At 37.4% G+C, this 19,290-nt stretch overlaps 1 long non-coding RNA gene across 1 annotated transcript in view; it reads left to right on the top strand.

Moving 5' to 3' along the window:
- The first annotated feature begins 783 nt into the window (after nucleotides 1-783).
- LOC125617196 overlaps nucleotides 784-19,290 on the top strand; it is a 48,859-nt gene continuing 30,352 nt past the window's right edge. The window contains exons 1-2 of the long non-coding RNA XR_007348105.1: nucleotides 784-1,056; nucleotides 17,727-17,915. This is a non-coding gene — a long non-coding RNA (uncharacterized LOC125617196). The remainder of the gene's footprint in view (nucleotides 1,057-17,726; nucleotides 17,916-19,290) is intronic.

Genomic DNA, 19,290 nt, shown 5'->3' with positions numbered 1-19,290 from the left:
GTGGAGCCAATCTAGATGTCCTTCAATAGATGAATGGATAAAAAATGTGGCATATATACACAATGGAATAATACACAATCAGCAATAAATGAGAATAAAATCGTGGCATTTGCAGGTAAATGGATGGCGTTGGAGAAGATAATGCTAAGTAAAGTTAGCCAATCGCAAAAAACAAATGCCCAATGTTTTCTCTGATATAAAGAGGCTGACTCATAGTGGGGTAGGGAGGGGGAGCATGGGAAGAATAGATGATTTCTAGATAGGGCAGAGAGGTGGGAAGGAAAGGGAGGGGGCAGGGGATTAGCAAGGATGGTGGAATATGATAGACATCATTATCCAAAGTATATGTATGAAGACACGAACTGGGTGTCAACCCACTTTATATACAAACAGAGATAAGAAAAATTGTGCTGTATATGTGTAATAAGAATTGTAATGCCACTTGTCATTTATTTTTTTGAAAAAATCAATAAAAAAGGGTTAAATTCCTGGTGGCATAAAGTAAGGTCAAAATCTAAAGGCAAAACACAAGACATCAGGTATCTCAACAAGTAATCTTGTATTATCTGAAACACATCCCTTTAAAATTGGGTCTGACTTGTTCCAATACCCTCTTCCACCTCTAGTTGTACACACACACAGAGAAAGAGAAAGAGTTTAGTAAGCCTTTTCAGGTCCAGAAAGCTTGGTAATTGCTTACTGAAAAATTAAGTTACTTAATAAAAGCCTCAGCTTTGTTAATGGAAGACACAGGATTAAGTCCATAGTGCACTTTGAAGCTGATCTCATGCTGGAATCAAAAAAGATGGACAATTATTTGTTAGTGGTGACTATCATGTTTGCATGCACTAGGCTGATGTTAATTTTTTTTCTTTTTCTTTTTCTTTTTTTGAATGGAAGAGTACTGGGATTGAACCACCCATGGACACTGTACTCCTCAGCTACATCCCCTGCCCTTTGTTCATTTGGAGACAAGGTCTCACAAAGTTGCTGAAGCTAGTCTTGAACTTGCAATCAGTCCTCCGGCCTCAGTTTCCAAAGGAGCTGGGATTACAGGTATGTATCACCAAACCTGGTTTGATACTATGTTCTTAAAATTCATCACCCTGTGCCACTCTGGTCATAACAATAGATTTGGAAAGAGTTAGAGGTCCCAAAGAGACAACTAGAGTCAATGGATAGATGTTAAAGTTTGCCAATATCAGTGCAAAATGAGGAATTCTAACCCTCAAAGAGAGAGAGGGCTGCCCTAGGTCATTGTGAATCCATGACTCAAAGCTAACCAAGATGACAACTTGCAGTGTTATTGTCAAGGCAAAAAGTTAAGAGCATGTTCTTTTGTGTGACAGGGACCTTCATTCAGAGACCAGCTTCAACAGGGTCATGGAACTTACCACTCCAAGCTTTAGTTCTCTCTTAAGATTCTGGTAGGGACTAACTGGGATTGTATATATGAAGAATTTACCAGAATCGGTGATACTCAGTAACTATTCATGTTGTGATCACAGGGACTACATTATTTACCTGAAGAACTAGCCACCTTAGGAGGAGATGAGGCTACCCAAGTGGAAAAAATCAAATCCAATCCCAATGGCCATGCGTCTGTATAACAATGCCTTGTAAATGAAACATGTATTTTGAAGGGTGGTAAAAAACTGGGGTTATTTATTTTATGGTTTACTAATGGCATTTTCAACACTGAAAAAAAATAAAAATGTGGTTATTTTATTTAGGAAGAGAATTATGTGATGAATCATAAGAGGTATTTAATGTTGCTATTTTATCTCAGGCTACCAATTCACAAATCACCTTTCATAAAGCATTATATGACAATCAGTAAATAGCTCATGTCCAGGAGAAGGAAGTGACTCTTGAAAACAAATTGTCTAAGGTCACATCAGTCGGAGGTAAAAATAACCAAAGAATTCTAAATATGCAAATTCTGCTTGAACAAACCTACTTATCCAGTGACAGAGACCAAAGTCCTGTGGGAGGTGTAAAACCAGAGGCCTCAGAGGCTCAGGCTAAAGAAAACAAAGAAGCTGCAGGAAGCAGAAAGGTTCATGAGAGCCTGGCCTCTGCCTCTGAAGAGCTTGACTCAGCCTCAGAGAACGTGGTGCAGCCTCTCTTGGGCTACCAGGACAAGGATTTACCTGTTCTATGCTTTGGATTCCCTACAAGAGATTTAACATGATCACTTTGGTTACTTCAGGACATGTTTCATATAATCCAGGCTAGCATTGTTAGATTTTCTTCTCTTCTCCATGATAAAATCTATTTTGGGAAGCAAACATTTTACTATTTTTCTATATCTTACAGCAAAACTAGCATTATCATTTTTGCAAAATGATTGTGTCTTGTTCTGCCAGGGAGAGAGAATCGGCAAGATGAGATTGCTTTTATGTTCTCATTTATAATTTTCTTCCATAGCAACAGAAATTTTTAAGGAGATTTTTTGCAGATAAACATGCAGACCCCAGGCAAACCCTAAGTCTGCAAGCTCACATCCAGCTGTCCTTTCTACTTCTTTGAGAGAGGTTGTTGGACTGTTTCAAATCAACATTGCTCACTCTAATATGTTCATTCACTCAAACTATTGTCATTTGAAATATTTTATTTCTCATTATGGAGCAAGAACTTTAGTTTTGGTAAGGGAATATGACACATTGGGGAAGATGCTGCTGTGTGTTTTGAAGTTGGTTGTACCATAAACAGAGAACAGTGGCATTCCATCCCTTTACTTTCCTTATAAAAAAATTTTTTTTTTTTTTTGGTACTGGGAATTGAACTCAGGGGTCCTGAACCACTGAGCCACATCCCCAGCCCTATTTTGTATTTTGTTTAGAGACAGGGTCTCACTGAGTTGCTTAGTGCCTCACAGTTGCTGAAGCTGGCTTTGAACTCGAGACTCTCCTGTCTCAGTCTCCTAAGCCGCTGGGATTACAGGCATGTGTCAACACGCCAGGTCATAAAAAATATTTTTTAATTAAAAAGCCACACCCACATTCCCAGGCTGACTGTGAGAGTTCAGTTGTCTTGGTCATTTTAGAGAAGTTATGGGACCAAATCAGAAGAAAAAAGTTGGACTCTTTTTCATCCTATAGTTCTCCCTTGTCTCATAGAACCACATTCCCTTTTCCTCTGAATTTATAAGTAAGTCCTTGTTGGCTTCATGATCTTGGAATTTTTAAAAATGTTTTAAAAGCAGAGTATTTTTTTAAAAAGTACCTTAACTGATCCCACTTCTTCCTCTGCTTAATTGATTCCATTGCCCTCATTCCCTAAGATCTTCAAGAGACTGGGCAAGTACTGCCAATTCTCTGCCCCTTTTACCAACCTTGATCTGAGTCTCCTCCTGCACTCTGCAGTCCTAATGTCACTTGAAAACAAAGTATCAACTCCCAAGAAAAAGACCTTCGAGAAGAAGGCATCCATTCTAATCATCTCTTTTTCTTTTATGCATATTAAGAGATTCTACTCTGTGCCATGGACTAGTAAAGTTAATAGCGTCTCTTTTCCAAGACTTTTGAACCATCTATACCAACCAAGTCTGTGAAAATTCTGTTTAACCTTATTAATAAAGCTTTTTTAAAAAGTATTAATAAATTATGGGGTTGGAGTTGTAGCTCAGCGGTGGAACACTTGCCTTGTACACATGAGTTTCTGCATTCGATTATCAGCACCATATATAAATAAACAAATAAAATAAAGGACCATAAGCAACTAAAATAAAATAAAATAAAAAAGTATTAATAAATGAGGAATGGATATGTAACTCAATGGTAGAACACTTGCCTACCAGGGGTGAAGCCCTGAGTTCAATTCTCTACACTGCAATAATTAATTAGTTATTAACAAATGATTAACAAAATCAACTCAAAACTGTTAGCTTATGGACCCTGTTAAATAATAGATTTGTGTTTACTGTATTGTAAATCATTAAGTAAAATCATACACCTTCTAACTTCCTAGTTTCTTGGGGAATAGTTCTCACACCTGGATTAAGTGGCTGGATTTTCTCATGTCAGGGGAATTCAGAGAAGGTTCCAAATTATGGTGGTATTTGTGTAGCAACACAGCAGCACATTAGATAGATCATTAGCATCTCCTAAGAAGATAAAATCACCAGTGACATTTAGGAAAGAGACTGCTTATTTAGAGCACTCTGAAATATTTAATTTGATGGAATTCAAAGAAAATTTTATCCATCTCATCAGTGAGCTGCTTTCATTTAAACAGTGCCATGCACTAGCAAGTTCAATCCAGCCACATTTTCAAATTCTCTCTTCAATGTTCAGGCCCACAAAGGTCAAATGTGCCCTACTAAAAGCTAGGCTCATTCCAAATAGATTGAAATAATGGCAGCTTGAAGAGTCAAGAGGTTTCATAAGTGTCTTACATAGGAGATTGCCCATCTGAAGGGAATACATTCTAGGGCTTCCCACAGAAAGGAAAGGATGTAGGTTTATGTGACACTGACACAGAGTTCTTTGAACAATTATACCTCTCTTCGAACACCCTATGTTCCAATGCCCTGTCAGTATTTTGATTTTTGAGGATCAAATATTATTAGTACCATCTAAACTTGCTTTCACCAAAGAAGGCATAATCTTACTAAATTAAAATCAGGAATATAAAGTGAAAACTAGGAATAGAAGCAATAGAATGAATTGAAGGCACCCAGGAAAACCTGTGCCTTCAAATTCAAGGTATTTTTCTATATTGAGAGAGGGATAGATATACTATGATAGATAGATAGATAGATAGATACTAAGCATATGGAATCAGATCATTTATTTAGGCAATAAAGATTTATTTCTTCTCAACACTATTAAAGCCAGTACTATTCTAAGCATTTAGAATATATTAGTGAAATAAAGACTCCTCCTCTTATGTAGCGTCTAGCTGGAGGCAAGCATATAGTAAATAATAAACATGATAGATAAGTAAACCACATAGAATGTAATAAGGTACTCAGTGCTAATGGGGGGGCAGGTAGAGCCAGGGTAGGAGTAGGGATAAGAGTGCTGACTAGGGTATAGCTCATTTAGAAAAGGACTGTTGTGCAGAGAGTGGATCAATTTCCAGTCCTTAATAGCAGATCATTCATTGGATAGCCAAAAAGAAATGAAAATTTTAAGATAGGTGTTTGTCATAAAAATCATACATATAAATATGTGTCTATGTACCTATTTCCTCTCAATGGCAATATAGCTTCAGATTTAAGCATTTTGGCCTAAACACTCTTTATGGGGTATAGTTTCAATCTGATGTTTTCAACCTGACCTTTTATTAACACACTTTTCACTAGAAATATAAAACTCGAATGTCAGTTATTAAGGTTTGATTTTTAGAAAATGCTCTGTGGAGAAGTAAGTGAGGCACAGATTCAACCTTCTCACTGAACTTTTACTGGTCCCAGGTACTTGGCTAAATAGTGTCTATATGGCAAATTCAAAAATATAGGCAATGATCTCAAAGAGTCTGCAGTTTAGTACTATTAACTGTGATACTTATTAGTATACCACAGTTATTATCACTATGTCAGGTCCTGATACAAATGCTTCACTTGTTGGCTCCACTAGCCTCCACAACAAGGTGATGAGGCTGGTACTGTCATTATCCTTGTGTATAGATGAGGAAACTGAAGCCCAGAGCAGCTCAGTGATTTGCTCAAGGCAACAACACTAGTTAGCTGACGGGCCAGGATTGGAATCCAGGCAATGTATTCCTAGAGCTTCTGCACACTCTCCTAAGAGGATATTAATCAGCTCAATGTGATGGTAGAAAAGCCTTTGCACATGAAGCTTAGGTCTGCCTAAATGGGGCAAGTGTCAGCATCCTCTTTGGCATTCTTGTGCCCCTTCTCAAGGGAAGCCTGCATCTCAGCATGCTATTCTGCACTGCCTCTACAGCAGAGGTGGTAAATAAAGGTGGGAAGAATTTCAAGCAATCCAAGAAGGAGAAGGGACTCTGGCTCATATGGCCTCGAGAGCTTCAGAGTCTGCTCTGCCATCCCTCCCAGCAGACATGTTCCCACAGGCTGGGGGGGTCAACTCTGAAGCCATTACCCTTGGAATTGCTCTTGACCCTGATCATGACCTTTGACCTTTGCACTTTTACATGGTTTTTATTTTTCTTTTAAAATGTTTTCTTTTAAAATTCTTCTGGGCATGTGACTACCTTAGGTATTTAGTGAACCATCTCATAAAAACAAATTTCCCCCAATATTATTGTTTCAGCATTCTTAATGAGAATCGGTAAAGTGGCTTAAAGTTCCAACAGCTTTAGAGGGGAAAAAAAACAGCTATTGGAATTTGCATTCTAAGATTAATATATGAACACTATTTATTTACCAACTAAAAATTAGTAATTATTTATAATGACAGAGCAGAGCATGATTGAAGATTAGTAAGACTTGGACAAGGCAGTTACAGAAATAATAAATTATACAATCTATTAAATTGACATTATCCTGTTCTTTTTTGCAATCTGCTACTTAAAGTCTGTTACTTAATTACTGCTTCATAGAAGAAAATATCTAATTAGGACCAATACCAAGGGGCCACATTTGTAATCTAATATGTATGTGTGTGTGTGTGTGTGTGTATATATATATATATATGTGTGTGTGTGTACATATGCATATTCATACACGCACATATATACCCATACACACATACTTGTTCCATATTTGTTTTCAGATTCATATAAGATTTTAAACAATATTTTTTAAAAATAGTCTTCATAGACTGTCTTTAAGAGTGCATTATTTATATTTTCATAGTAATAGCCAATGCATTTAACAGTTAGACTTTCAGGAATATGAGCCATTCAGGATACATAGGATTCAATAAGGAGGCTGTCATAAAGTCCATGCAGATTGTTCCATAATGAGATATGTTCTCCTAGCAACTTCTTAGTAGAGGAAAAAAGGGAGTATTAGAAGCCAGGGTCCTAAAGAGGATAAAACAGAAGAGAACAGACAATAAAACAAACTTTACAAGTCCATCTATGTAGAAACACATTGGAAAGGTTCCAACAACCCAATTATTTCTTTAAGGACTTTGCAATATAATAAGTAGTGTTCATAATAAAATACACCCTAATCATCAAGAAATGGTTAAATTTTATTCATTCTTCACTGGTTACCAAAAGAAGGGCATCTCTCTTTGAATGGTTGGAAATGTTTCAGAACATGAAGCTTCAAAGTACCAATACTACTAAGCTCCTGTGAATCATTTTCCCCAAGACAGAACACAAACGAAATGAACTTTTATGATACCAGGGGAACTGGTCAAAATGCTAATTAGAAATCAAACAACTTGGGTTCTAGGTTCTGTCACTTACACTGAGTGGGCCCAAAGGATCTTGGAAACCCTTGCTTGTCACCTGCAGAAGAGTTAACTAACACCTGTCCTCCCTACCAAAGAAGATTTTTATGAGCATGAAAGGAATTTACGCATAAGAACACTGTCGAAATTATGAAGAGTTTCCCCATCCCGAAATGTCATAAGTGAGTAAATTACCATAAGTAATTAATATTTTTCATTAGACCAATCAAATAATTTCCTTTTATAAATAAAAATGATAATACCTCATTCCTACTTGAAAACCATCTGGCCCATAGGTACTTGAGAAATACTGATCCAGTCAACAGTGACAAAACCCAGAGAAGTTGGCTCTAGTATTGACTGAATATTTATAGTACTCATTAAATGTTATTTGCTCTACCCCGTATTTGAAGATGAAATATCAAACTATTGTCCTTTGTTATGATAAACCTGGAGTGAATTAATCGTCATTTAATGGCAGCAGCTTATGAGATAATCCACCTGCTTTGGCATTTTAATGAAAATGAACAAGTTCCTTTAATGAAAGGAGCTAATTGCAATCCTCCGCCATGCTTGGTCCTTTCCCTCAAATTTCCTCATTTTAATCTATATCCCTTTTGGACAAAAAAAAAAAAGGTTTCAGGTTGAATGTACCAATACTCCCAGTCATCCCTACTGTGACTAATTAGAGAGAAGGTCTGGAAATTCAGAATAAAAACTGACATGAAGTACAAAGCCAGAAGGAGTGGAAGATTCTGTGAGGAAGTCAGGGGGCAGTGAGGACTGCTAAGGCAACTTATGTCACCATGCTATAGAGATCTATAAGGAGAAAGGAGGCAAGACAAGATTAGAAGGCAAAATGTTTGTATAGCTCTTCAATTGCTGCTGTAACAAAACATTACATGAGCCTTAATACACCACACATTCATAATATTGCAGTTCTGTAGGTTGGATGTCTGGTGTAGATTATAAGCTAAAACCAAAATGTCAGGGGAGCCATTTTTCTTTCTGTTAGCTCTCAAATCCACTTCCTTGCCCTCTTCAGTTACTAGAGGCCACTCACATGCATTGGCTCATGGCCCTTCCTCCAGCTTCAAAGCTAGCAATAGCAAGTAAGTGCTTCTCACTTCACATCACTCTGACCACCTCTTTTGCCTCCCTTCTCCATGCATAAGGACTTGTGATTGGATAGGGTCTACCTGAACAATCAGGAGAACCTACTCATGTCAACTTTAATCACATCTGCAAACTCCCCTTTGCCATGAAACATGCATAGTCATAGGTTCCACAGATGAGGACATGGAAGTCATAAAGGAAGGGGACACTGTTCTGTAAACCACAGTGCTATAGGTAAGATGCAATTCAGCAAGAGATTATCACTGTTTTCTTTTACTCTCGCTCACTTCAGTCAGCCTCCCACACAGTAATCAAAGGGCTTGACAACAATGACCATGTTACACAACTGTTCAAGCTCCTTCACTGGCTTCCTGACCTTCAGAATGAAGCACAACCTGAAAGATTCTACATAATTTCACCAGTATATGGGAAATGTTTTTTGTACTGGTACCACGAGTAAGAAATTTATTTTAAAATCATAATTATAGGTGTTATGGTTTGGATGTAAGGTGTCCCCCAAAAGCTCATGTGTAAGACAATGCAAGAAAGTTCAGAGGATAAATCATTGGGTTGTAAGAGTCTTAACCCAAACAGCATATTAATCCCCTGGTAGGGATTAACTAAGAGGGTATGGCTGGAGGAGGTGGGTATTGAGGCGTGGCTTTGGGGTATATATTTGTATCTGACAAGTTGAGACCCCTCTCTCTGATTCCCTATCATCATGTAAGCTGGTTCCTCTGCAACACTATTCTGCCCTGATGTTCTGCCTCATCTCAGGCCCGAGGAATGGAACCAGTCTTCTATGGACTAACACCTCTGAAACCGTGAGGTCCTAAAGAAAACTTTTCTCCTCTACAATTGTGCTGGTAGGTTCATTTAGTCACAGCAGTAAAAATGCTGACTGAAACATGAGGAGATATAGACAAGTGTGTCCGTGTCCAGCTCTCAAACAAATACTACTCTTAACAAAATCCTCTGCACTCTTTTCTTTCTTTCTTTTTTCCTGAATCCTGTTTGCAACCAACTACTGAACTGTGACTTTCAGTCTGGAAGTATGGATCTGGCCCTGCCTTTCCATCTCCTAACACTGTACTGACCTCCCTCAGAACTGAGTACATTGACCTCCTAATCTCAGAATCCCTGAAGTTCCCCAGAACTTCTCAAGACCCTGTTCCTCACTGTATTAGGTACCTACACAACTGCCCTTTACTCAGAAAGGCCTCCCAGGCAGCCCCACCTCTAATAACCTCTTTTCCCTCCACAGGATTGTTTTCCATTCCTTATCTTGCTTTAGTTTTCTTTAAAACACTTTAACATTTATTACTGTTTTGCCTGTTGTTCCCTTGTTTCTTCCTCGCACTAGAATAAAAGCTCTGCTGGGATATTTTTTTTTTTACTTATTGTCTGATTTACTGAAGTATTCCCTGCACATGAGCCAGGCTGCCTAACACATAGGCAAAACTTTACAAAACTCAGGTAGTAAGTAAATTAAGAAAATGTGAGTGAGAATGAATGAACAAGTGAATTGGCAGAGCTGAGACTATATAGGTTCTTTTTAAAAATTATTATGCTAGGCACAGTGGTGCATGCCTGTAATCCCAGTGGCTTGGGAGGCCGAGGCAGGAGGATAGAAGGTTCAAAGCCAGCCTCAGCAAGAGCAAGGTGTTAAGCAACTCAGTGAGACTCTGTCTCTAAATAAAATACAAAATAAGGCTAGGGATGTGGCTCAGTGATTGAGTGCCCTCAGTTCAATCCCCAGTACCAAAAAAAGAGAGAAATTATTAGTATTATTACATTATAATTTATATAATTATGATCATTGATAATCATCATTTATTGGTTATCTCTACCATGCCAGACTAATGTGAACATTTGACATAAGTTATTTCTAATTATTGCAACAGCTCTGGGAGGTAGTTATTTTTGCAGAGGGAGAAATTGAAAGTCAGAAAGGTTAGATTTCTAGTCCAGGATTTACAACTGTAAAATGGCCAATTTTGATCATAGTTAACGTCTGTTGTCAGGCACAGTTCTTTGAATGTTATGTGGGAATACTGTTATTGTTTCTCATTCATAGGTTGTGAAATTCAGGTATGGGTTTAAAGTCACAAAGCCATTAAGTGGAGGTACCAGAAACCTAACTCAAGCAATCAGGGACTAGAATGACCTCATGGCTGACACACTGGAGCTGCTCATAGTGAGGCTAGCAGCAGCATCACCTAGGGGTTTTTTTACAAAGGCAGAGTCTCATGCCCCACCCCAGACCTCATTCCAATGTGGTCCCCAAAGGATTTCTGTACACAAAAAAATCTAGAAAACTCTTCTCTAAACTCTCATGCAGGAGTTTAGGTGCTCTAAAATCTCAGCTGTCCTGTCAGGCAGGAAAACAGAGATGCACAGAAATAAGTTTATGATATTAGGACTACACCATGAATAATATTTTAACAAGAAGTGTTAAATTTAATTTTACATGAATTTAACAGAAATAAAATAAGCTGAAGTAAAATAAAGAAATTGCAAAACTTCAGATAAATGACTCATTACTCTAAAATATTACATTCCTCTTAAGCAAGAAAAAAGATTATGAAGTACATTAAGATGTTGGAACCATTATGTTCTCCTTATTCATAACCTCGTGCTTCAGCCTTAGATTATATCAACTGCCTCCCTGCTGTGAACAATGAGAATATTAAAATTGTTTCTTTCTTCTTCCTCCTCCTTCTCTTACCCCCACATTTATCTTAGTATTGTACTATTTTTCTTCACTAAGATATGTAATGTTTCCATTCTGTCTCAACACCACAATGCCCCAATTATTTAGTCCTATTCAATGTCTTTGGATTCGATGATCCTTTATCACCTCTTTGTTTCTAAGCTCAATATTTGGATTCATTCTTTGATTGACTTTGCTATTGTAAGGAAGCACTTTAGGGGAACCATAGTTGCCATAATGCTTACCTGTTGCCTTTCGATTAATGAAAACTTGGCTATTATTTTGGGGTTGCACATTCCTTTAGACCTCTGAGATATTGTTCCCTTATCTCCCAGGGTTAGATGATGGGAAGATGTCTGATGGCATTCCTAAAGCTCTTCTCTTCTAGATCCTTTCCTTCTGCCGAGAGGCACATTTTTCTCTCTTTCTTCCTTTTTTTTTAATCTTCACTGTTCCAATATATTGAACCTCAAGCAGAATATTTCTTGATCTATTTATGTAAATATGACTTCATGCCAGCGAATTGACTTTATCATTTGTCTATTCTGCCACTTGCCGTTAGAGGTTTTTTTGTTTTTTTTTTAATCTGCAATGGAATTGTGTTGTCTCTACAATCATCTCTTGCCTGTAATTCTATTGCTTTATCATAATTCCTTGGGGCTCTTATTTCATCAAATTCATAATCTTATTGGATTTTTCCAGAGCATAAAGCACATTTATAACATATTCTGTTTTTCTTTGTACAAGGTTTAATTTCAGATTCTCCTCAGCATGCAATGTTCTTGTTTGTTTCCTTTCAGCTATTTTATAATGACATAGTTGTCCTGCCATTTCTCTGCTTCTGCCTTAATCTCCAAAAAGTCAGCATAAAAATCTCCTGGCACCCATTCCATCATATCTTGAAACTGGCATTCTCACCTCCTCCAAGCTACAATTTGAAGGCTGAGTGTTTGCAATATTTGTTTTTCTGCTGAATGAACACGTTGAGCAATGGGAGAGTGAGCTCAAGTTGGATGCAGTCTTTGACAAGAGAAAAGCACTCAGTTCTTGAGAATGTCTTTACAAGAATGGCTAAAACATAGGTTCATGAAAGTTTAATGTCTTTCCACACATGTATCCATCTTCTAATGAAAGTGGGTTCAAGTCCTCACCTGATCTCTTTTCTGATAGCTTCTATACCAGACTGTGGTAAATAAGTTTACTTCCATAGCTGCATCAGATTGAATTGGAGACCAAGGGATAAGCAGCCCATTCTGTTTTGGAGTATCTTCAGAGATAACTGGCATAACAATGTAACCCAACCAATCTCATCACCTCTCTGAAAAGTATAAAAAGTGGTTACTTGAACACAGATAAAGACTATTGGTAATGTCCTCAATTTTTTCTCTTTCTTTAGGAATCCCATGGTGTATGTGGTATTAATTTTGCATGCTATGGCATGTTTTCTTATATCCTTACATTCTTCCACTGTTTAAAAATAGGACTTTCCTGAGTTTTAATCTCAAGTCAACTGTTTACTCTCATTGGTACCCTTAAGCAAAATAAATCCTATCCAAGACTCAGTTCTCTTGTCTACAATCTGAGGTTGATGACACCTACTTGACAGTTACTACAGAGATTATATGAAATAACACATAAGGCATCTGGCATATACCTGGCATACAGTAAACACTGGATGTATTGTTACAACTAGTATTCCAGTTCAGAATGTTATAACAAAATACCATAGACTGGGTAGCTTAAATAACATTGATTTCTCTCAGTTCTAGAGGTAAGAAGGTCTAAGATCAAGATGTCAATAGATTTGGTGTCTAGTCAGGGCCCAATTCTGGTTTTGTCTTACTGTATCCTCACATGGTAAAGAGAGAGGGCTAGTCTCTTCCTTTTTTGTTAGGGCACTGATCTATCTCAACCTCATCCAAGTCTAATTACCTCCTAAAAACCCCCTCCTACCATTACCATCCCTCTGGGATTTAGACTTCAACATATAAATTTTGGGGAGATACAAATAAGCAATTCTTATTTCACATGTTAAGGTATCATGGAGGTACTGAGGAGAGATGCCTTATGCAGATTCTGTTAGGAGCTTTGTAATTAGAAACACTTTCATAAGAAGTGACATCTAAGCTTACTACTACTGCTGATAGAGCAAGGTGAACCAGGAAAGAGAAAGGGACTTCAGATAGATGGGAAAGTTTCCATTCATTGGTTTATTCATTCATTTAATAATTCTTTATTGAATGTGTACTCTATGCCAGGTCCTCTTCTAGGGCCTGGGAGAACATAGCAGTGAATAAGGTAGACAAAACATTTATTCCATTAGTGGAAACAAACAATAAATGAATGAAAGTGCACTGTAATAGCATACCCTTGAAAGCATTAAGAAGAAAATGCAAGGCAAAATAAAGTGATAGACTAATGGGGGGAAGGACCTTTTTTGACAGTATTGCTGCATTTTGAGAAACAAAACTGTGGGAGGGGCAGGTGTCATCTATGCAAAGCTGTGTGAGCTTTAGCCTGTGCCGACCAAGAACTATTGAACAGTTTAAAGCAAAGGAATAACACAGTCCTCACTTGTATTTAAGTAGGTTACTCTAGAAACAATGTTCAGAGTGGACCTAAAACCATCAGACCTGGTGGAGGTGAGGGAAATCTATTGGGATACTGGAGACACTCAAAAGTTATTTCAAGGTAAAACAAGGAAAAGTAGATGGATTAAATCAGAGTGCCAGGATCAGAACTCTAAGAGTCAATGATTAGAGGCTTTGAGAGCTGGCCATTCCCAAGGAAAAAAATGGAGGGAACATGTAGGTCCCAGGAGTTCATTCTAGAAAAGAATAATAGGAGGAAAACAACAACACAAGGGCCAAGAAATAATAACTGGACCATAAGATTTCAAGCAAAGGAAAATTTAATTCCAAACCCTGTCAGAAGGCAATTCACAATTATTAATATACAGTCAGCCTTCCAGTGCTGTCCAGAACCAGAATTAGTCTGAGTTTGTCTCTAAAGATGGTTGTTTGATTTTTTTTTTCTATCCACACTATAGGAGAGGAAGAGGTGAGGAGAAGCTAGGAGTGGGCAGGGTGGGTGGGGAGCAAACAGAAAGTCATACAGATACACACACACCAAAAAAGACTTCCTTCAGGACCCTTTATAAGTGCATCCCTTTTTCGGCATCTAATTTATCCAATTTTTATATGAAAATCACATCATTTTTTCATTTACCTTGGTGACTCCATGATAGATATAATTCTTTCCCAAGAAATTCTGCAGTTTTTTTTTCCTGGTAACACATCAGCAGAAAAAGCATAGACTTTAGTCTCAGAAGACCTGGCTTCCAATCCTGTCTCTGCCATAGATGAGTTGCATGACCATGAGGCCAAGCCACTTCTCCCCTCTATATCTCTATTAACTCACCAGGAATACACAGCAGGGTTTCATTGTGTGTTATTGTGCCTAGTGCAGAGCCTGACACATAGTAAGTGTTCCATGACTGTTCAATCAGTTTAACTAGAGCTTGGGATGTGTGTGGAGTAGAGGAGAAGAAGGGAGTGAGGAAGGGTCACCAAAAGATATAGATGTCAAACTGAGGCATTGATGAGGAGTTATTTAAGGATTTTAAGAAGGAAAAAAAAAACATAAATTTTCTGGCAGGTGCCAAGTTAGAGCAAGGAAATCATTTAGAAAATATATGTGATCATCCATGCAAGAAATAATGAACTCAGGCTGTGCAATAGAAGTAAGAATGCTTTCCTTAGATATTTAGGAAGATAATTAGCAATAGAAATGAAAGAGAAAGAGGAACCAGGATATCTCCCAAATTCTAACCAGATCCATGATCCTATTTAAAAGATAAGGTATATAGGAGAAGTGAAGAAAAAAAGAAGGAGCTCACTCCTCAGGCATTCACTCTTTTTTTATTTTCTATTTTTAGTTGTCAATGGACCTTTATGTTATTTACATGGGGTGCTGAGAATCAAACCCAGTGCCTCACATATGCTAGGCAAGTGCTCTACCGCTGATCTACAACCCCAGCCCAGGCATTCACTCTTGAATGATTCCAGTCAGTCCACAAGTATCAGTGGAGTGCTGCTGTAGCTACAGCATGGAGCAGTCAGCACTGAACACACAAGGATGGTCCCTGCCCTCACAGAGCTTACTTACATTCTAGCAGAGAAGCTGACTCAAGAAAAGTGATCCAGAGAAAGAAAGTCTTGACCCTGAAAGAAATATCTCCTTCAAGGAAGTAAATGAGGCTCCAACTGAGCTAAGACAAGCAAGGCACAAAATGAGATGGAGAAGCTTCCAGATCATGTAAGGACTGGGGGATCATTTCAAGGATTCAGGTTTATTTTTACAGTAGCTAAAGCCACTGATGACATACAGGTAGTAAACTAAAGTACAATCAGACTCAGATTTGGAGATTTCAATCTAGCTTCAGTGTAGAGAATGATTAGAGGACATGGATATCCATTTGGCAGGCTAGAAGTTCTTAGAAGCCCACCTGCCACAGAACATGGAGATGGTGGATAAAATGGTGCAAGCATACATTTAAATGCATTGCCAAGATAACAAGAAAGAAAGAGAAAAATTCTTTGCAAAGAATAAAAAATAAGCTTAAACAAGAATGGCAGGCAAACTATGAAGCCAGTGTTGCCCTGGAAGTCAATAGTTTGCTAATACTACAAACCTAGAGCTGTGGGGGGTTGATGGCTGTGTGGAGGACAGGATCTTAAATCTTTGGGTCATTCAAAGGAGGGCACTAAGATATCTCTTCAAAGTTAGAGTGGAGAAGTCATCCCAGGGTCTTCTTCAGTGCATCAGGGTAACAAATAGGAAAAACAATCCATGATATATTTCAAAATGACAAGAAGAGTATAGAATTCCTAACACAAAAAAAAATGATTCATTGTTGAAGAGATGGAAATGCTTATTACCCTGATTCATCTAATGCACATTATACACATGTATTGAATTACCATAATGTACCCTATTATGGTTTGGATGTGAGGTGTCCCCCAAACGCTCACATGTTCAGAGGAGAAATGATTGGGTTATGAGAGTCTTAATCCTATCAGTGAATTAATCCCCCGATAACTGAGTGGTAACTGAAGTGGTAGAGTATGGCTAGAGGAGGTAAAAAAAAAAAAAAGGGGGCGTGGCTTTGGCATATATATTTGTATCTGTTTCTTGATCACCATGATGTGAGCTGCTTCCCTCTACCACACTCTCCACCATGATATTCAGCCTCATCTGGAGCCCTGAGGAATGGAGCCAACCTTCCATGGACTAAGACCTCTGAAACCATGAGCCCTAATAAACTTTTCTTCCTTTATAGTTGTTCTGGTCAGATCCTTTTATCATAGCAGTGAAAAACTAACTAAAACGTACCCTATAGAGATGTCCAGATCTTTTTGAAAGGATGTCTCTTCAAGATCCTGATTTTAATTGTTTTGGATATATACTAGAAGCAGGATTGCTGGATCATATAGTAGTTCTATTTTTAATTGTTTTAAGAAACCTCCATCCTCTTTTCCATACCTGCTATACTATTTCCCATTTCTACCAACAGTGTGCATGCAAGGGTTCCAATGTATCAACATTCTCACAAACACTTATCTTTTGTCTTTTTGATTTTTTTGTGGTTTCGATTTGCATTCCTTTAACATTCATAATATTGACATTTCATACAAATCTCTTGTTCTTTCATATAACTTCTGCTTTGAAGAAATATATATCCAAATCTTTTGCCCATTTTTGAAACTGGTTATTTGGGCATGTTGCTACTGAATTTGTTATATAGTTTGGATATTGACCCCTTATGTTTTGCAGGTATTTTCTCCCATTCTGTGGATTGTTTCTCGTGTCACTGACTGTTTCCTTTCTTGTGCAGAGGCTTTTTAATTTGCTATAGTCTCACTTGCCTATTTTTGCCTTTGTGGACAGTGCTTTTGGTGTAACATCCAAGAAATCATTGGCAGGACCAATATCAAGAAGGTTTCCCCATGCATTTCCTTCTAGGAATTTTATAGTTCCAAGTCTTTCATTTAATTAATACATATTGAGTTGATTTTTGTGCATGGGGTAAGGAGTCCAATTTCATCCAGATTTCGGATAATTTTTCTTTACAATGGAAATATTAATGATGCTAATTTTAGACTACTTTAGAATTTGTAATCTTTATGCTTATTTCTGTTTTCTCCCAAGTTTCAAGCTCAATTTCACATTGCCCTCACTGTAGGTGATATTGCAAGCCAAGAAATTATAGTGACTGCAGGTTGGTTGACAGAGTAGGCCTGGCAGAAATCACATAAATTCTTGAAGTTTGGTGTGTGTAAACTTATTTTATTCTCTAGTCCATAGACATATTGAAATTCTACTAGGAAAGTTCATATGCTACCCTTTTGACATAAACTATGTTATCTGAAAATTTATTATTAAAATAATCTGAATTATTTTATAAAGGTTCTGGGAAGCACAAGGACATTCAGGCAATATATAACAGTAGTGATAATACCTGACAATTCCTACATGATTTATGGTTTATAAAATGTTTTCAGAAACAAAGGATGGAGTCATACTCTCTTCTGGGAAGGCCTGCTCAGCTAACATCAACTCCGTAATCAGATACCACGTGGCCTCTCCTCCATGCTGTCTCCCAGAACAGTTGCTCAGCAAATGACAAGTCAGCTGTACCTTCTGCCCTTGGATTTTTCATGTGGATTAGAGAAATTTCCCTTCTTTTAGAGGTAATTTCCTATTATATGTGTTTCACGTGTTCTAGTATGAAAGAAAATAGGAGCAAATTCTGTTTTCATAACATGTAAGTCGTGTGAACTGGGCATATTATTTACCTATTTAACCCTTAGCTTTTCGTCTATAAAACACAGAATAGAAACATCTACCTCAGAAATGTGCTGAGGACCAAATAACACAAAGATCTTTTGATTCTTACATGGATTTCATTATACTTTTTGCAAGTTTTAGTGTTTGGGGCCTATTCATTATTCAAAAACAAAAGAGATATTCATGGTATGACCATTCTAGATGTAAGCACATTATTTTTCAGGTTCCACATAAATAGGATTGTTACTTTTAAATATTTCTAAATTACCATTTTGAATTTTTTGTTATTATTAGCTAACATTATTTTATTACAGTCAGAGGACGTGATCCATATAGCAGCCAGTCTTTGGAATACATTAGGACTTCTTTAACTTAGTATAAGGTCAGCATTCCTAACCAGTTCTTCTGTGCTTGGAAAGAATAAGTATTCTCTATATTTTGAAGTAATGGGGACATACCTTTATCTCTGTGCCTTTGCTTCTGTTGATGTATCAGATCAAGCCCGTTAAATGCATCATTATCCAACTCTTCCACACTCTAAATTTTTTTTAGTTATTTGTTTCAGAGAGAACCCTATTAAATATCCTACTATGATGGTGGATTTTATCAATTTTTGTCCTTGTAATTCTGTCAGTTTTTAGTTTATGTAACGTGAAATTATGTTATTAAATGTAACTAATAATATCATGTTGCTATAGCCTCCCAGTAAACTGTTTGTTTTATCCATAATTATTGTTTCTTATGGTTTAGATATTAGATGTTCCCTAAAACTTCATGTGTAAGACAATGCAAGAAAGTTTAGATTGAATTATGAGAGTTTTAATCAATGATTAATCCCCTGAAATGGATTAATTGGGTAATAGCTGTAGGCAGGTAGGGTGTGGTAGAGGAGGTGGGTCTTTGGGGTGTGCCTTTGGGGTATATTATATATTTTGTTGGTGGTGATAGGAGAAGTCTTTGCTTCCTGGTAGTCATGTCCTGAACCACTTTCCTCTATCAAATACTTCCACCATGATGTTCTGTCACATCTTGGGCCCAGAACAATGAAGCCAGCCATCTATAGACTGAGACTTCTGAAACCATGAGCCCCAAATACACTTTTCCTCCTCTAATATTGTTCTTGTCAGGTCTTTTGGTCACAGTGGCAAAAAAGCTGACTAAAACACTATTTGTCCCTACCATTGGTCTATCACTTCAAATCTTTTTAGTTTGATATTAATATTTTTATATGGTTTCTTTTGGTTAGTGTTTCTCTGATATGCATTTTTTTCTCTCTTT

The sequence above is a fragment of the Marmota marmota genome, unplaced genomic scaffold, assembly GCF_001458135.2.
Source record: "Marmota marmota marmota unplaced genomic scaffold, marMar, whole genome shotgun sequence".
In the NCBI taxonomy this organism is placed as follows: domain Eukaryota; kingdom Metazoa; phylum Chordata; class Mammalia; order Rodentia; family Sciuridae; genus Marmota; species Marmota marmota.
The sequence above is the reverse complement of the archived record's forward strand: the minus strand, read 5'-3'. Positions and strand labels throughout refer to the sequence as shown.